General features: G+C 43.5%; 1 long non-coding RNA gene across 1 annotated transcript; it reads left to right on the top strand.

The window, feature by feature from the left end:
- Window positions 1–768: 768 nt before the first annotated feature.
- LOC106819457 lies at window positions 769–1,792 on the top strand. The gene is made up of 2 exons (XR_001395431.1): window positions 769–807; window positions 1,700–1,792. It is a non-coding gene; the product is annotated as an uncharacterized LOC106819457 (long non-coding RNA).
- Window positions 1,793–11,034: the final 9,242 nt, after the last annotated feature.

The raw sequence follows: 11,034 nt of genomic DNA on the forward strand, positions 1-11,034 counted from the left end.
AAGTTTCGGTACTAAAGACAAACTTTGTTTTTTATTTGCTATCATTTTTTATTAAAATAGGACGAGTGCCTGCTTGTATGCAGCCGCCGTGACTGAATCAACACCGCCTGCACACTGTTACTCTTAAATGTATACGGTTGTATATTAATGTTGGCAAAAAGAAATGCTACTCAGCGTAAATAGTCAACGAAAGCAAATGTGAGAATATAAATAAATGATGATTTTAGCACGACAGTAGCATAAGTAGCTACGCTGAGATGTGTGATTTCTTAATATTTTAGACAGCGCCAAACGGCAGCAGACGATTCAGCAGTGACGTCGGCAGTGACGCACTAAAAACGCCCCACGTAAGGATTAGTTTTTACCAAAATATAAATTTAATGCATCCAATCGTAAATTTTCGATTGAAATTACATTTATGTATGTACGCGCGTTATTATTTAAAAATGTATATATATATATATATATATATATAGCAGAGTAGCACGTAATTTTGTAACTTTGCAGCTTATAAGACCTTCCGTTGCCTTATACGGCACCCAACAAGTTTAAAAATTAAAGAAAAAAATTCGAAATTTCCCGAATCTGTATTCCTAAAATTCCTTGTATTTCGTAGCATCTCACTACCAACATTACTTAGTATATATAATAAATATATATATATATATATGATTTTAGTTTATCAGTCTCACATGAAACTAGACTGTCACATCAGGTGTATTGTTTTCTCAGGTGTCACAACAGTAATCAGCATCGCCAGGGGTCGCCAGCTACCGCTACACGGGCCTGAAATACGATAGAGAAACGGTAAGTTTGCTCTTATTAAATCATATACGCTTTGCAATGGTTCTGACGGCATTTTCGATTTTCCATTAAAAAAAAAGTTACAAGCATATTTTTCCCACATTAAATATTTACATCTATTATATCTTCGTAGCTATGAAATTAACCCCTTTTATAAATACACGGATAATTAGTATAGTTTTAGTGCAGATTTGTCACGTGTATGTCATGACTAGGTGTTAATGTTTTCACACGTGCATTTCGTAATCAAACGCAGTCGCATGCTGGCGTAAAGTGTGAGAAGGAAACAAATTTGAAACTTCTTATAATTGTAATGATTATTATAACCATGGTCGCACTCTCGTGCATTGTATAGTGGTCACGTATATGCTTGGTACTACAGGTCTAGTGTACACACATAGTAAAACTCACAAAACGAATGTACGCCTTTAAAGCAAGTGCGCATTTAATAAACGCAAAGCTAGCTAACGTATAAACCAACGAACGAGGTCATACGTGTACATATGTGTACGCGACACAAAGACATAACTTACGTTTTAAACGTCGAATAACCAACACTCACGTTTAACGGTCGAGCTAGTGTTCTTTGTCAACAGAGAAAGGGCAGAGTCCGCAGTGTCTAGAAGTCCTCCGCACACTCGTGCAAAGCCTTAAATACCAGCGTCAGTCTATTGTTTTAAGCTCTGCGTAACAGAGCTTAACCTACGCTCTCATTGGCTGTCACGCCCTGTTCCCGTCCCGGGTCAGTGATCCGTGTTTAAAACAAAGACTTTCCTCTCTGACTATTTGCATTATAATTTATAGTATTGCTTTTATCGTTAACCTTCATAATTATATATTCTACTAATTTCTCTGTATTACATAATTACGAGAGATGAAATGATTTTTTCTCCAGATTTCAAGTATCGAAAAGCACAATATATTACTATCAATATGGACAACCACAAATCTACTGCAGTTAGGAAGACGACCGAGAGACCACCGACGAGAATAGACAGATTACCAGCGTCCCCCACAGGTGACAGATTACTAGCAGCAGCTGGTAACGGTCATACGGATACGGTCACAGCGTTATTAGGTGCGGGAGCTAACATAGAACACGCGGACGTGAATGGCAGGACCGCAGTAATAGCAGCAGCTGGTAACGGTCATACGAATACGGTCACAGCTTTATTAGGTGCAGGCGCTAACATAGAACACGCGAACGTGAATGGCTACACCGCAGTAATAGCTTCAGCTGCTAGAGGTCATACAAATACGGTCACAGCGTTATTAGGTGCTGGCGCTAACAAAGAACACGCGGACGTGAATGGCTACACCGCAGTAATGAGAGCAGCTAAGTACGGTCATACGGATACGGTTACATCGTTATTAGGTGCAGGCGCTAACATAGAACACGCGGACGGTAATGATGGCTGGACCGCAGTAATAGTAGCAGCTTTTAACGGTCATACGGATACGGCCACAGTGTTATTAGGTACAGGCGCTAACATAGAACATATGGACACATATGTCAGGACGGCAGTAATAGCAGCAGCCTTTAGCGGTAATACGGATACGGTCACAGCGTTATTAGGTGCAGGCGCTAACATAGAACACGCGGACGTGAATGGTTACACCGCATTATTGGTAGCAGCTTCTAACGGTCATACGGATACGGTCACAGCGTTATTAGGAGCGGGAGCTAACATAGAACACGCGGGCGTGAGTCGCATGACGGCGTTGATGACTGCTGCCAGTAGAGGTCATACATCGTGTGTCATGAAGCTACTAGCAGCAGGAGCGCGGGTGGGTCGCGATAACAAGGGTTGGACGGTGTTGGCGTGGGCTGCCGACGGCGGTCACGCAAGCACTGTGACAAAATTATTAGATAAATTAAGGGCGTGGCATCCCGAGGACGTGCACATAGCGTACCAGGCGGTCATAGATCGCGCCCGTAAGGTCACCATCAATGACGGCTATAGAGATTCCGCCGGCGCTATACTGGCGCACCAATACTTTGTCAGTGAGCTGCCCGACCATTGTTATTGTGACATAGAACGTAAGATATCACCCTGTAATGTTAATCGTGTGACGTCACTGTCTGATATATGGGAGAACACCAGCCTGGGGAAGATTAGAGCATCAGGAAGAATGCGATCAAATGCGGGATGCCGTAAAAAACCTGATGGAGCGAGTCTGCAAGGAGATGAAAGTCATAGACAGTGACTTCTCCTGCACGCCCATTCTGATAGGCAGCACGGCCAACCGCACAAAAGCTGGTCTGCCGGACGAATACGACTTCCTATTCGAAATCGATAGATATCGAGAAAATGTAATTATTGAAAACACAAAATCTAATACAGCTGGCTTTGTAACAATTCGCGAGAAAAAATCAGACCAGCATATTTCGGTAAATCTAAAGGAAGAATTTGTTAAGCTATTGTGCCAGGCTGTATCGAATGTCATGAAAAACGGAGAACATTCATTCAAATTACAAAGGTCAGATATTTTGGCATGGAACAAAGTGTGCACGCAATTTAACATGACATTTGTTGGCGATGGACAATTTCAATTTCTGCCTATATCGGTAGATTGCACGCCGGGAGTACGAATCTCGGGCAAGCCAGCTGGCGCAACAAACTTTCCTGATGACCACTACCACGTGGTACCCAAGCCTGGCGTGGACACATATAATACGTGCTGGTCCGTCTGTACGGCAGTTGCGGAAAGCAATATGATCAGAAGTTTCCATCCAGTTTATCGCCAGGCTCTAATCACAGCAAAGGCATTTCTTGATCCTCGAGTACATGATTGTTATTATAAGTATGGAAACATATCGAATAGGGATGAGTTGCTTACAAACAGTGGCGTTACAATTTTACGTGCAATTTACATAGACGTTATTCCGCTGTATATCGCCACTCGCTTTAAGCCTAGGAAACTAATCGACTCCTACCTTCTAAAACTTGCGCTGCTTCATGTCGAATCACTCAATCCAGCGGATCCGTTGCCCTTCCCAGTAATCGTGCGTAAAATATTTAAGTACGTACATTCGTGTACAAATAAGCGCAACATGCCGCATCCTTATATTGATAATTTCAATGTTTTGGCCGAGGACTGCGGTAAAACAATCACATGCGTGCCAGTCGCGTATTTGCGTGAGCGGCACGTGGATGAGTTACTGGGACGTCTTGATAGCGGTCCGCTGGTGAGTGAGAGCGGACTAATAAAGTTTAGCGCTGAGGAGATATGGGAGAAAATGGAGGAGTCGGTCAGGAAAGAGCGGCCTAACCATGTATCAGTTATCAAATCCCCGTTTATTAAAACTTGGAACCTACTCTCTGACACCTGCGATAGATAAAACCTGTTAGAAATTCATTAATTAATAATTAGTTTATTTATTACATTTATTTATTTATTCATTTATTTATTAATTATTTATCACTTGCTGTAAATTATTGTAATATCACAAGTAATTAATGAATTGCCGGTTTGAAAGCAATATGTATTTTTCAAATAAATAAATGATAGACTTTGTATTATTTCAAAATTTTTCTACATGCAATATATTTGTCTTGGATTCTGTTTTGATAATGAAGTACTTGCACACTTTCCATGGCAGCGATCTACTTGTAATCAAATAAATCTTTCACGGCAATGCCGTTGCCATAGCAATGATAATAGAATTGCTCTAGAATTTCGCATGTTAGCCGTTTGGTTTCCTTTCCTTCTTTCTTCTGCCATTGCTAACCGTAATAATTTAAAAGTTTGCAGAAATCGGGTTCACTGCTGAAGTTCGTTATAGCTCGCGTTTTATATTCTTCAGAACAAACTACGTACACGAATGCACAACCTACAATATATTTAATATCATTTTAAGCATTTATTGAGATATAAATCTTGTGTATACACAGAATTAAGAAAGCATTAACTAACTGCGAACTGTCAGTCAATCAATCAATCTATCTATCTATCTATCTGTGTATCTATCAATCAATCAAGCGTTCTATCTGTCAATCTACCTATCTACCTATCAATCAATCTATCTATCAATCCATGCAACTATCCATTCATTTATGCTTTCATGTGTGTATGTTAGTGTGTGTGTGTCTGTGTGTGTGCGTGCGCGCATCCGTCCGCGCGTGCGTGCGTGCATATCTGTGTGTGTGTGTGTGCATATCTGTGCGTGCGTGAGTGCGTGCGCGCATATCTATGTGTGTGTATGTGTGTGTGTGTGTGTGTGTGTGTGTGTGTGTGTGTGTGTGTGTGTGTGTGTGTGTGTGTGTGTGTGCATATAATTGCGTGCCTGGGGCAGCGTTAATAGTGTGTGTGTGTGTGTGTGTGTGTGTGTGTGTGTGTGTGTGTGTGTGTGTGTGCGCGCGTGTGAGTGCGTGCATATAATTGCGTGCCTGGGGCAGCGTTAATCCACGTGCCAAAATGTGTTTTGGGAAGGTGGCTGCCAATAATCATGTTATGTATTCACATTTCTCGTGTGGTGCGTGGATATTACCCCTCTTCCTCCTCTCCCTCTCTCTCCTCCTAAGCAGTTGGGGCTACATGACCGAGCCAGGGTCGCGGGATGACAGGTAGACATGAGTTCATCGGGTGAGTCAACGTGAAATGACAGGTGCGATAATGCTATTGTAACATTGAATAAATTCAAGTCGGTTATAAAGCGAACAGTAGGATTGTCACAGGAAAAACGTTTTATTTCGCACACCACTTTGTCGTTATAACCGGCCACGTTCTCTCTCCGCGTCCCCTCTTATCCCTCTGGGCATGCCCCTACTGTCGGACGCGTCCATTTTCGCCTCGCCGGCCGCGTCAGCCATCTCCCCTATTGGTTCGGCTTCGGACATTAGTATGACGAGTGACCACCTGGTCTATCTTACGTCAGTTTGGACTGTGTCCAAACCCAACCCTTTGGCCCTTGGCTGGCTGCCAAACTGTCCCTGATTACCTTTATTCTGCATGTGTTGCTTCGTGGCTACTTATCTTAACCCAGACTACTGCGGGCTCGCCTTCCGTATCTAATGTACCTCTAATCTATATCTAATGTATATCTAATGCCTTCCGCGGCCCGCTACTTTTTGCAACATCTGTCATTGGCATAATTCCCAATATTCTACGCGTTGCGATGTTAATAATATTATTCAATGCGCTGTTGGACGTGTTTATAATCGTTGTCCTTCTAACTAATTTCTCTAATACTCGTGCCACTATCGCCTATGCTAACTATTCCTGCATTTTAATATTAATTTCCACTCATGATTTCTGCTTTACCAGTACAGTACAATATGTATGAGTAATGCCAAACACATTAATATTTCTGCAGTGAACATTAGGCAGCCAAACGCGAGCTTTGGTGTGCAGACGACCTCCACGAAAAAACTCAGAATTTCAGATATTATATTGTGTACTATACAGTATATACAATCTAGTCCAGGCATTATTTGATATGACCTCGGACAAATTGCAACAGAAAGTCTGTCAACTGTTTTATACCCAGAAATATGTCCTCTATAACATATCAAAAGTCTTAAGGAATCCTAGTGGTGGAAGGTTCCATGGCGGCCATTTAAAAAAATGGCCGCCATAAAACTTATATTTCCATATATCTCTGGTTCTGAGTAACATAGAGCTTTGATTTTAAGTGCTAAACATACATTTTCAGGGACAAGGTATCAATTGAAACACATTTAAATGCACTTTGATTTTGACTTTAGATTTTGTAATACTTTTAAAATGTATACATTCTTGAAAGTGTTACGCGTACATTCAACTGTTACATTGTTTAAACTTATCAGTCAAAACTACCATGGCATACCGTATGCATGATGGACGACGTACATGTATAGGTCATAATTATTATAATACTGCATGTAGTTATACCATAGCCTCAGAACATAGACTCAGACTACCATAGTCGATACATGTACAGAAGCATTGATCAATCTTCCTCAAAAAGTCTAGTCATCGTCATCACTGTCACATGCAACTTGGGTTGAGTTCGTACATGCCGACCCTCTACAGTTGCCACATGCAGCTGAGCACTCTATGTCGTGCTTCTTGCAGGTGCACTTCAGACTGCTGCAGTCTGTCTGGCAGTTGCAGCGGATCATCTTGAGGAGCTCTTCCGGAGCTGGTGGCAAGTCCGTCTGCACGGGCACGAGTCCTCCACTGCTTTCCCGCCAACCCCAGTCGTCTGGCCGTAGCTCATCAGCTGCAATGCCCTTCCACTGCTGGACCTGGTAGTAGACACGAAGGCTGTGGTGTTTCGCTGCTGCTGATGTGGGTGGTAGACTTTGGGGTTGCACATGAGAAGTGCTGGAGGCGACCTTCTGGCAGAACCGCTTATGTCGCACCACGTTGAGTGACTCTCCAGGCTTCCCATTGTACAGGCATGCCAGGGCTTTCTCTCCTGCTTCTACAACATTATCGGTGGACGCTGCCTGTCTGTCAAACACATTTGCTTGTTCACGGAAGTGCGTACTGGTTTTGAATTTATGGAGGGAAGCTCCCTTGCCAATGCCATACACGCGTTAAGTAGTATCACATTCCAGGAGAGCGTGCATGAAGAAGATGCGCTGTGATACATTGGGGCCTAACTGCTGCTTGACAGACTTTATGTTCTAGACACGCGGTTTCTTCACATTCTTCTTTGGTTCGGGTTGGAAGAACAGGTCACATGACTCAAGATTGGTGTGGTAGATGAGCAGGATGAGCAGATCTGTGTCATCTCCGATCAGCACAGTATCACTGGTGGCTGCAGACCCCACTGCCTTCTGCACTATGAGGCAAACAGCATCACCTGCAGAATGATGCGTCTGGCAGTTCTGTGCCCGTAGTTTGGTGCTGAGCATGTTGATTAAGCGCTGCTTATTTGTCTTGTTTGCCAGGAATTGTTCTTTCTTCAGTGTGACCTGCATATCTTCATCAAACGTCACAATTGCTCCAGCATTCCCTCTCGTACGTCTCTGGTGTGTTGTGTCCTTTGTTGATGTACCATCATAACCATCAAACACGACTGTTGCTTGTCCATACTTCTTTGTGACATACTCTGTGTATTGCGTGCAGATACCTTTGTATGTTGATCCACGTGTCCATGGAATGCGCTGGACTAGCGCCCCACCATCCAACACGTAGTGGACTTGGCCTGTGATTCCGGGTGCATCGTGTGTCAGTAGTGTCCAGATAGCATCTGCTAGCACTGGTTTCTGTGGCTGTCGGAGCAGCAGTGTGGAATCAAACAGAGCTGGTGTGTAACTGCACAGACTCCAGATCCTCTGTAGCTGTTGCAGCAATTGTCAGTCGCTGGGAAAGCAGCTGGGGATCCACCTGTACTGCCTCACCATCAATCTTTACTGCCGATTTCGCAGCCAAGGTAATGGCCTGATCCTTCCTCTTGAATGTGTAGTCAGCAGCAGTTTGTCCATCCATGTTGGTTAGGATAGCTGTTCCAACAGTTTTCGCTGAGTCCACTATTGACTGTGCATGGTTGCATGCACCCTGTCGAGGATGCTGCGCAAGCTCGGATCTGAGGCTGAAGGGTGGTTCTCTTTTTGCAGATAGCTGATAACTGCATGTGTGTCTTTCATGTCACGTGCTTGTCTAGCATTTGTCATGTCTTTTTGTTCACCGAGTGTTGTAGTTGACACCTGTGAGCTGCTGCATAGCATTGTTGACTTTAGCACAGGCAGGCATGGAGAGCAGCCATATGAGACGCTGTTGCTCTGTCATGCCTCGCCCTCTCGTCAGGCCACCGCTGGTCTTCATACTCTTATCACGATGTGTACGATGGTGAGATCTACGACAGACCAGCCACATAGGCGATCACTTCTTCTGATAACATGGAACCCTTCTTCGAATCGTTGGTACACATCTGGATGTTCATCCTTGAGCTTGCTCATCCGCTGCACATAGAGGCGGGCTGATTTTGTGTAGAGGTTGTGCCCAGAGGCTGCCAGGTAGGACAGCATGTCTGACACAGCTTCAAGGTGCAACGCCCAGTTCCCAATGCGCTTTATGCTGGCGCTTGCAAATATGCTATGCCTGCTGTATAACGCTAGAGTGGCCTGCGCCCGCTCAGATTTTGACAATTTTTTGTACTGTCTCGGCGGGATACCATGTATGCAAGCATTGAAATCTGGTATCCAACACAAGAATCTACGATCCCGCGGATATCGGGATACCACTAATTTCGATACGTACTCCCCCAATTCAAAAAAAGTTCTTACCATGGGAGGGGGACACCCACTCCCTCCTCCGCTCTGTTGCTCCGCTCCCTCGCATTGTTTCCTGTCCCGTATTCAAATTTCTTGTATCTGGTCACCATGGGCACCATGACATCTGGTTTTGGCTGCCATTTCGGCATTTTGGTCAGGTTTAGCTTATTGAAATGTGTGTCATTGGATTCCTGGTCCCAGAAAATGTATGTTTAGCACTTAAAATCAAATCTCTATGTTATTTAGAAGCGGAGATATAGGGAAATATCAGTTGTATGGCGGCCATTTTTTAAAATAGCTGCCATGGAACCTTCCACCACCAGGATTCCTTAAGACTTGATATGTTATTGAGAACATATTTCTGGGTATAAAACAGTTGACAGACTTTCTGTTGCAATTTGTCCGAGGTTGACCCCATTTTTTTCACGAAATGCCTGGACTGATCACTCAGTCTTGCATATTATCTACTAGCGCCACCTAGCGAGTGCGCTGTGTATTCATGCAATATTCAATTCTAACCTTGAACCCAAGCCTAACCCTAGCTCTAACCCTAACTCGATCTTGCCCTTGTTACCCTTATAATGTAAATATTCACAACAAATAAAGCATGCAGGTAGTTTTCTCTTGTATAAATGTTAGAATAATAAGTAAGCGCATATCTGCGACAGCCAGTTCGCACATCCCCTAGACCGCGTACACTACGTGCGTGCGCCATCGGATTTTTTAATGACTTACAGATGGGAGATTACTGTTGTTTGTATTATATGGGACCTGTCTGAGGGCGACGACATGTACATAATGACGACTTATAAATGACGACTTAGGCGGGGCTATTTCAATGGATTTACTATGGGAGAAAATTAGGTTATTCCGGTGAATAATGCAACTACTTGTGCGAACAAAGGCGACAAACATGCAAATTTAAAGCTTTACATTACTTCACAGTCTGTATTCTTAGTTTCGTAATTAAACGAGCAATTAGGAGTACGCGCCTGCGATTGGTCCGCAACGCTGTCACGTGATCCAGCAGAGGTACATAAATCATTGGGTACCGCGGACTTGCATGACTGCATACACTTCACGCGCCTTGTGCAGATAAATGTGTTATCAAAAATTATGACTATATTCAACAAATGTTATCACTGCCGAGTCAAATCCCCTCAACGCGATGCACAATTCTAATGTTTTGTGTACGAATATGAAATAACCAATGTTATGGCGGCTGTTGTGTATATGTTGTTAGCTAGCGAGTAAACGGACAGTGTACATATATCGAATCCTGACGTGGCGATCATGGACATAAGAATGCAGCAGATTTCTTTGATTCCCCTCCTACACGCACATGCACGCACACGCACATGCACACATGCATGCATGCACACACACGCACGCACACACGCACACACACGCACACACACGTACGCACACGTACGCACTGNAAAAATGTTACAAGCATATTTTTCCCACATTAAATATTATCACATCTATTAAATCTTCGTAGCTATGAAATTAAACCCTTTTATAAATACACGGATAATTATCATAGTTTTAGTTCAGATTTGTCACGTGTATGTCATGACTAGGTGTTAATGTGTTCACACGTGCATTCCGTAATCAAACGCAGCCGCATGCTGGCGTACAGTGTGAGAAGCAAACAAATTTGAAACTTCTTCTAATTACAAGAGATGTGTTTTTTTCTCCAGATTTCAAGTATCGAAAAGCACAATATATTACTATCAATATGGGCAACGATCAATTCAAAGGATTACCAGCGTCCGAAAAAGGTGACAAATTAGTGAAACATGCTGGTCAAGGTCATACGGATACAGTCACAGCGTTATTACGTGCGGGCGCTAACATAGAACACACGGACGATGATGGCAGGACGGCGTTGATGTGTGCTGCCTATAGCGGTCATACGGATACAGTCACAGCGTTATTACGTGCGGGCGCTAACATAGAACACACGACCGTGAATGGCAGGACGGCGTTGATGTATGCTGCCAATAGCGGTCATACGGAT

Source organism: Priapulus caudatus, unplaced genomic scaffold (assembly GCF_000485595.1).
Source record: "Priapulus caudatus unplaced genomic scaffold, Priapulus_caudatus-5.0.1 Scaffold3484, whole genome shotgun sequence".
NCBI lineage: Eukaryota > Metazoa > Priapulida > Priapulimorpha > Priapulimorphida > Priapulidae > Priapulus > Priapulus caudatus.